This window comes from Drosophila santomea, chromosome 2L (genome assembly GCF_016746245.2).
Source record: "Drosophila santomea strain STO CAGO 1482 chromosome 2L, Prin_Dsan_1.1, whole genome shotgun sequence".
Taxonomy (NCBI): domain Eukaryota; kingdom Metazoa; phylum Arthropoda; class Insecta; order Diptera; family Drosophilidae; genus Drosophila; species Drosophila santomea.
The window spans coordinates 10,061,643-10,070,700 of NC_053016.2; positions in this window are offsets into that span (position 1 = coordinate 10,061,643).

The following is a 9,058-nucleotide window of genomic DNA, read 5'->3' on the forward strand; positions in this document are numbered from 1 at the left end:
TTTGAAACTGAAAGAAATTTACAATTCGCTTCCATTTTATCACTGAAGTTGCTAAGCCTTAAAGTTCCTTAAGCCATCAAATGGAACATTTAAATTTATAGAAAATATGTGGCCATTAAGGGCATTAATGGCAATAATATGTTTAAGTTGCAAATGCGGTAAACCATACGAATAAATTATTAAAAATGCTTGTGGTTTTGTCCTTCGGTAAACAACCTAAATAAATGTTTTCGCTTTCTAAAAAAATAGTAAGCGATGTGTTTCGATTCGCTTGGATTGGCAGTTGAGATAAATACAAATACACTTTTAAAAAGAATAATAACTGAGCGTTATCAGTTAGTAAATCGCACAAAAAACAGGTTATTATTTTTGGCAGATTATCAGTTCCAGTTGACTAACTTTGGCAAGAGCCTCGACTGCAACACGAAATAATATCCAGTCTGCAAATGAATAATTAACTACAGAAAATATATTACCAGTCCCTTGCCAGGCTAAAAATAAACTTCAGCAGGAAATCTGGCATGAATATTTCAATTAATGTTGCAGCGCAGTCGCACATCGCAAAACAATGCGAAATACTGTGCGTGTCTTGCAGAAATAATACCCTCTACATTTTTTTATTAAAATTATTATGTTGCTTGTACAATTGTTTCATAGTCCAAAAATATATATTTTAGTATATTAATAAAACAAGAGAACATTTTATGAAGTGCTTCCAAGTTGCGGCGCTAACTCTTTAACTGGCCCAAAGTTCATGACCGCAGGAGAAAACATCCTTTCGTGGAGTGAAAGCATTAGTCTCCACCTTTGCGTTCCATTTAATGGCATTGCTTTACCCACCGTTGTTATTCGTGGCACGCGTTTTATACAAAATAAATATTGCACACTTAACGGCCCACCAGGCAGTGTGTCCTCGTCCTTTTTCGGTGGATATGTTGACTTTCCGTCAATGCTGCTGGCTTTTGTGTGCCTGAAGTATTTCCATCTTTTATGACCCAGCGCGAACAGCCAGAAGAGCAGGCACTGAGAGACAGGAAGTGCGACAACAATGTTCATTATGTTTCGCACTGCCTCCTGTCCTCGTGTCCTCATTCAACATTTAACCCTCCAACTGCCACGCCCCCAAGCGCCGTCGCTGGTATTTGTGTTTTTCCCACGATATTTAACATGTGGCATTGATTTTTGGGCCAACCGCCCGCTGCAGGCGGTACTAAAAGCCCTACTTCCCTTCGAGAGTTGGCCCAAATTAATTGCCGCCTAGGTGTAGAAACGACTTAAGCGCTTCAATGGAGCATTAAAATCAACTGCGTAGAACTGGGGGATTTAGTGTGCTTCGTTGGAGACGAAATACGCAAGTACAATACACTGAAATTCTGCTTAAATTTGCAAGTGGTGCAAACTGCAAACCATTTTATTCCCAAGCAGCAAAATAATGTTATTTTCAAAACGCAAAGAAAACGCAGAAGTCAAGCATTCGCACTATCTCATATGTATTACTCCCACTTTGTACTTTAAAGTACTTAAGTATACACAGGCGCCACCTAGCGGCAGTTAAATACTTGATTCTTGATTTTGGCTTCAGGATAATTTAAATGTTGATTTAAACATATCAATTTAAGCTTCAATACACCAATCGGTAGCTACCTGCCAGCGACATCATCACTGATAATTACACCTCGAGCACCAGAAACTCCACATGCCCATTACGAGTTTCAGTCAAGCGTTTAAATAGCCCAAATAATGCGAAGCTAATGTGCCGTTTTATAATTGACCATAATTTAAAACAAACTCTCTACGCCACCCCAAATACATGCTTTTCTGGGGCAATCATGCCTGAAATGACCGACGTGCCTAATGCAAATTTCGCCAGCCCAACAAGGTCGCTCGATAGGCCATCAATCATGGGAGGTGACTTTCATTTTCATTTTCCTTTATCTTTTATCTTTTTGTATCCCAAAAGGAAGTAATTAAAAATTGCTAAGGGGGGCGTAGTATTTTTAAATGAATTCCATTCCATTTCGGCAATTAAGAAGGTCATAATTTAGGCAAATGGCTTGGTTGCATTATAGAACTTGATTTGAAAATGCATTAAATAGGAATATATTTGTTAAAATGATGACTTATCTGAGCTATAAAATAATACATTACAATAAAACAAATATATCTTTATTGAACATTTACTAACCTAATGATAGTGTTAGGTCCCATTATGTTTATTGGCTAACTAAACACTCAAAATATGTGTTATTTTCTTTGAATCTCATAATAACTTGGAGTAACTTGGGAAATGGGTCGGAAAACATGTCGTGGTAGAGGGCTACAAAAATATTCAAATTAATCCATGCGATTGTTTTGCAAGTGGTTCTGCGCATATTTCTAATTAACAGCGGCGAAGTAAACAAAGTCAGTATTACGCATACGCAGTGTGCGCATTGGGGGGGATGGGTTGTGTAATTGCTATTTACACATTTTCCACATGATTTGCCAATTTTAATGAGCATTGTTTGTGTTCCTGCAGCTTCGGGGTATCGTCTGCAACTGCTTCACCTTCAGCAGCTGGCAAAATAGACAGCGCCAAGGGCATCGCCATGGATACATGAATCCATGGATCCACGGCAAGGATGTCATTCGGCGAACTACGCACTTCAGCCAGTATGGGTGTGTTTTCGTTCGCCTTCTTTCGTTAAAATTGATTTCGGCCATGATTGATTGCGCAGCAGCCCTAAATGTAGGCAACATTCTGGGCGGCTTAAAGTCGTCAGCCCATCAGTTGGCTCATCACTCCCCATCAGAGATTTCTGCTCGCATCGGAATTCGTTTACATTTCGCTTCAATTTATATTTATACGTATCTTTTCACCGCCACCGCATGTTTGCACAAAAAAATTGCTTAAATAATGAAACAGATTTGTTTGGGTATGAGTAGGCATTGAACCTTTATTGACTTGTATTCGCGTGTGCCCGGCTTTAAATTTGAATTGTGGCCCATATTGTTTGCCTCGCGGTGTGTGTGTGTGTGTGCATCATAATGTTGGCTGATGGAAAATAGTCAATGCTGGCGGGTCTTTGCAAATTTAATTAGCGCTCAGAGCGCGGTTGAATCGCGTAATCGGATTTCCATTCAGATTGCCAGCCCTGCACTTATAACTTGGCTGGAGCACAGATGGTTTCCCTGCAGAAGTTGAAATAGATATTGATGGTTCCTATGCAGAATTAATACTTTAAAGGAGGTGGTTAAGTACATCTTTAATTTTTAGTTTTTAAACTTTTGTGAAACCATGTTGCATATAAACTTGTTTAATACTGGCTTATAAAATAAAAAGCTGGCATTGTCGAAAACTCAAAAGTGTGTCGAAGAAAATTTGTTGCTTTTTCTTTGTACTGCGAACTGAAAACGTGCGCAAATAACTGCTCCTTTTTGATATTTGCACGTTTTATTTTCAATTGGTCATGTTGGCGTGGAGAACACTTTCAGGAATTTTTGCCACGCTCTCTCGACTAAAATTTGGCACACACATGAGTGAATATTTCACTTGCAAACACTTGAAGCATCTGTCAATTTTTTCTAGTCCGAGTGGATGGTGTTGTGTGATTTTTGGCGGAGGTGGGAAGAAGTACGTTGGCTGGCAGATAAACCAGGTCTGACAACTTGTCCCCTGGGTCACTGTGAGCGCAAGAAGAGAGTGTGGTATTTAGATAGTTGCATATATGTAGGTATCTGCATCTGGTACGGCTCATGTGGGCGCCTGTACAAATTTTTGCCCGCCTACTGTGCTGCGGCTTTTGCCGCATTTCGTTGCAGTTTCGCAAAACTTTTGCCTCGAATGGCTAATATTTGACGCACTGTTTCATTTAGCTGGCACACACCCAGACCCAGCCCCAGCCCCAGAATACACAGTGCAACCATCAAGGATAAACTGGCTCGTATCCTCCCACGCCACAAGACCCACTGCCAGTTTGCAGCCACATAGCTGTCGCTATTCGAATTGCATTTTAAATTGATATACGTAAAGCGCAAAAATGGCACGATTTACATATGGCCATTGCAGTGGGAGAAAGGGGTAGCAGTCGCTTGTCCTTCGCAGCAACTTTCCCCGAGGTATGCAGCATTTGCCAAAAATAGCCCACTGAAATCCATTTGCAAATTTGCTGTCAAGCTGCTCGGACTGACCTGGAGGCTGAATAAGCGAGGGAAAGCAATTAAAATAATGGCTTTAATTCAAATATTTTATAGAGCGCCCAAGGAGTAGCTTTAGATCTAAACTAATGCCTATATGACATTTTGTTGCATTGCATTTTTAAGATACGTCGTTGCTTTAGCATTAGATCTTTAAAAAAGTTCGACGAGTACATTATATATTATATTACATTAGAAAACGCCAAGTTTAAATTTGTTAAGATATGATAAATTTATGGATACTACCATAAATATAATGTAAAATCTTTAAACTTAATTCAAATTGTCTTCCACACATATTTCTATGCTAAGATAGCTATGTTTACCATCAAACTGAACCAGCAAAATGTATTGTCCTTCGAACCTGTTTAGCTTGGGCACTTAAGGTTGAGTTGTCCACCTGTCGCTCATCTGGGCCCAATTGTTCCATATCCATTCGCACAAAATGATCCATCGTCGCACTTGGGCGATGCTTTGGAGGATTTCAGTGGCGCCGACTGGAAATGCGTCACTGTTGCACTTGCCTGTTTATTATGAGGCTACTTGAGTCGAAGGTGGAGGCTTGATGTTGATAGCGAGACGTCTGACTGGACGGGGTAGTGGTTAGAGGTGGAGGAGATGCTGAAGGAGGTGGCACTGCAGATCCTTGAGCCTGCCACTCGAAGCACTTAGTCGCCTTTGACGCTTATGGCCCTGCTGCTCTGAATTTAATTTATTGTTTTCGTTTGTTGGCCGCTGTTTGTCTTTCGCCCAGCCCCCTTGCATCGTTTCAAGTGTCACAACACTCGTTTTTACGGCAAGTAAATTTTAATTTTCCTTTATTTTTTTTCCTTTGCAGTGCGCTCCTATTTGCGCTAATTTAATTTCTTGTGTAATTTTATTTTTATGTTGCCAACGAGGGGCGTGGGTGGGTGGGTGCTGCTGCCTTGAAACTGAGACTTCCCAGCCCACTTTGGCATTGTGTTTGCCTTGAGGCAAACTTTGTCAACAATTTCGCGTACAACATTGAAAATTTTCGCTGTTGTTGCGAAAAAGACAGACGCAAGAAGACAGAACTAGAGAGCGAGAGAAAAGACTCTCATCATTATGAGCCTGCGAAAGTGGGCGGAGGCCAGGCCGAGGGCGTGGCACTTCGCACTGCGAGTAACGAATTTTTCGCTGGCGACACATCGCCTTCGTCCTGTGTGAGTGGGCACTCAGGACTTGCCTTTAGCGCCATAAGGTCAAGCGTCTTTTTGCTTTTTGTCATCTGCCATTGGGCGCAGTTCGCGCAAATAAACACAATTGAGCCGAATGGAATGGACAGAATTGCAGAGGCACTCGTCCACTTAACATAATTCAAAGGACCGCCTTTTGGATGGCGCCAATTGTCTCTCACCTGCTATTATTGTTCAATGGGCCGCGAGTCGAAGGGTTTCGTGGAATGGCTCTTATGCCACTTTTAGTGGGCGCCTCGCCGTCTGAATGCCTCTTAAATGCTGCTGATTTAGGCCCTGATTATTTTCGGATGGGCCAAACAGACAGCTAACATTTTGATCGTCGCAAGCACTTACACACCCATAAATTCCCTTCTAATAACTCTATTATAATGCTTTCCATTTACCAAAAAACTGCCTTAGTTATGAAAAACCATTCTAAACCATTTCCATGCAATTATGGCCAATTGTGCGCACTTTCTAACGAAATAACTAAACTGAACACATCCTCGTTTTATCATAAAAATAAAAGCAAATAGGATTTGATTTTGTTTAAATTGCAGATTCTTTGACTATGAGTAAGCTCTGGACATAAATTTCATTTTGGAATATCTTCATTAGGTTTAGCCATGAACATGACAATTATGAAGACAAACTTCTGGAAAGCCGATACAGATCACGTCCTTGCAGTGAAGCAACTTAATTAAAGCCCCCAACAGGTCCATCCCATCCATTCACAGTTGGCAAGTGAAATTGTAGCAGACTAATTCCGATTATCAAAAGTCCGTTCGCACAGAAATCACTCGACACACGCGCTTGTCACACGCAGAATGGGGAAAAATAAAGGCGGGGCCACGAGATTTGGGGGCGTGGTCTTATAAATTGTCGTTTCTTATAGACGGCCTCTGACAAAAACAGGCAGCCAGCTCAAACAGTGTGTGTGTGCGTGTGTGTGTGGGGTGAACAAAAAAATGTAGCACACATTTTAGCGCCAAGCGGAAATACTTGAGCAACAGAAGGCGAAACAGCACGAAAATGTCAACAGCAAACAAATGGCTTAAATGTCGACCTAGACAGCTTCAACAAAAACATTAAACAAATGTTAGCCCTTCTATAGTTGATTCCGATGTTTTTGTAGTTTTGTATGTTAAGTTTTGGTGCTATTCATCCATTGATTTCTTTGTCCCATTTAAATACCTTCTTTCTTTTTACGATTAACTTAGCACAAGTCGAATCAATAAATATATATAAAACTATTGCTGGTAGATTGTTAAAAGTCTCCAAGTAAGGTGGAATACCCGATTCTTATTGCCTTTTTTGAGCTTGAGAATTTGCGAATGAAACTTCTCTAGCTGCAAACTTTTGGCAAATATTCGTCGATTGTTTGTCAAGTGCTCCATTCCTCGCAGCCTTGGGTTCTTTTGCATAAATATGATCATATTTTGGGTTTTTATTTTGTCGCCCCTTTTCCTTCAGCCATTTTGTTGCCATGTAAATAACGGTCAGCAGCTGCAGAAACAAAAACGCAAACGCAAACGGCAAGAGGAAGAGGTAGAGGAAGTGGTTGAGCAAGTGGAGACCGGATGTTTATGGACCGCCATTTTGGCCACTGGTCGCCATTTTATGCAGTTCCACAAGGAACAACGCAGCGGAGACGCAGCCAACAGCGAGTATCTCCTGGCACTGGAATGGCCACTCCTCCTCCAGATGCTGCACAGTGATTTAGTGCTTATGGCAAGTTTATAAATTAAATTTAATGAAGCAGCAAGTCGAACTTTCGCCATTGTGCCAGTGCCCACAGAACTGAGAACTGGATGCCGAGAACACAGAGGCCACACAAGCGAAATTATTGATTATGCGGCCCCCGGAAGCTGTCGTTTTAGCCGTGCACGGGAAAATTTGATTTAGTTCCAGGCGGTCGAGGCGGTAATGGAAATGGAAGTGGGAACTGGGAGTAGAAAGTTCGCATCGCTTGTCCTTGCCACTGGGCTGGCAAATTTTATCTTGGCAAATAGATCAAATTACGCATTTAAGCTTTGACTAACAAATGTTGGCTGCTCTAATTGGCTTTTCAAACGAATGGGAATGGAATCGGCTAGGTCGATAGGCAGCAATTAGTTTACGAGGACTTTGCAGTGCGGCCTCGGCGCCGAATGACACATACCCATCAATTTTCAACCAAAATCTAATTATCGGCTTTGGAGCAACAGAGCTTTTTCTTCCCTAAACCGTGTAGGCATCTCAGTTCTATACACGACAACAATAACAATGAAGCAGGAGGAAGCAGGCTTATGCAACATAATCCTAGTTTATGACAGTTGGGGGCCCTCGTGGGTGTGTTGGTGTGTGTGTGTGTGTGTGTGTGTGTGTGCTGGTGTGCAGTGGTGTTGGTGCCCCATGTCCTTTGCAACCAGCAGCTGCTTAACAAACCGTCTCTTCGTATATGTATACACACCATTAGGATGTACAAGCTCGAGTCGTGGGAAAATACAGTGGGCCAAAGATCAAAAAAGGAATTCCCTTTAAAATGATTTTACCTGCATTTTAAGTAACAATAAATATCTAAGAAAGTTAAGTAAAATTGTAAAATCTACCTTCATAAATGCTGTAAATTGATTCGGACCAGAATAATTGGCTGATCTTCTTGAATTCCCCAATCTCCAAGTGCTTGCAACTCTTTTCATTTATTTTGTCGCCGATAAGTGGGGAATCCCACAGGATTACAAGTTCAGGCCATTCGAATTGAATGTGAAGTCATGTGGAAATCCCTTTTCCAACTAGTTTAGCACACTGTGCACTGTCGACTGATACCTACATTGTTTATTTCGAAATTCCTATAGCTTTGACAAGTGTCAGAAGCACAAAAGGCGCGCCTTCGATATGGACGTATAGATATCTGAATGCATACATAAATGTATGAGTATGCGACCTCCGGTTGGGATCGGAGATTGCGAATGCGACCCAGCCCAACCCGACCCGACCTGCCCTGTCCTCCACCCGAACCAGCCACGTCCCACTGCACATCCTTTAGAGGACTAAATTGAAGACTTCTTTGTGCTTTCTGCCACAAAGTGGGTCCCAGGATATCGGTGCAAAAAGGTGTGGGCTGGAGGCTCTAAGAGAGAGAGAGCGTATTTGTACAATCTCAATCGCACTCACAATTAGACTATAAATATTTGCCAATTGTTTGGCAGACAAACTGGGGATATGTTTTTGTATTTTTTAGGGGCACTGCCAGCAAAAGTTTTCCTTCGCGAAAATTCGAAGGTTGTGAACCGAAGGCAAAAGTTTCCCAGCGAAATCTGCAAATATGCGGACGCACACAAATTCATGGCATACATTTAGGCGCCGACAAGCCGTTGACAATTTTCGCCGTCGCCTTTCGCCTTTCGCCTTGGAAAACCAGAGTTCCTTAAGCTTTTTGCAATCCATTTGCATGTTCTTAAGGCGACTTGTCGATTTCCGGGCATTGCATCCGATGGGATGACACATGTACCAGCTCAAACTGGAGATGTGCCCAAATTGGCTGCTGCAGTTTTTATGCCCCGATAAAGGCGACAATCACAAGCATAAATTCGCGTATTTACGCGTATGTACATATAAATTCCCTCACTCACGAGAAGTGAGTGGTAACATCATTGAACATTTTATCAGTGAATCGAAATGGCCAGAAGAAGCTTTATTGG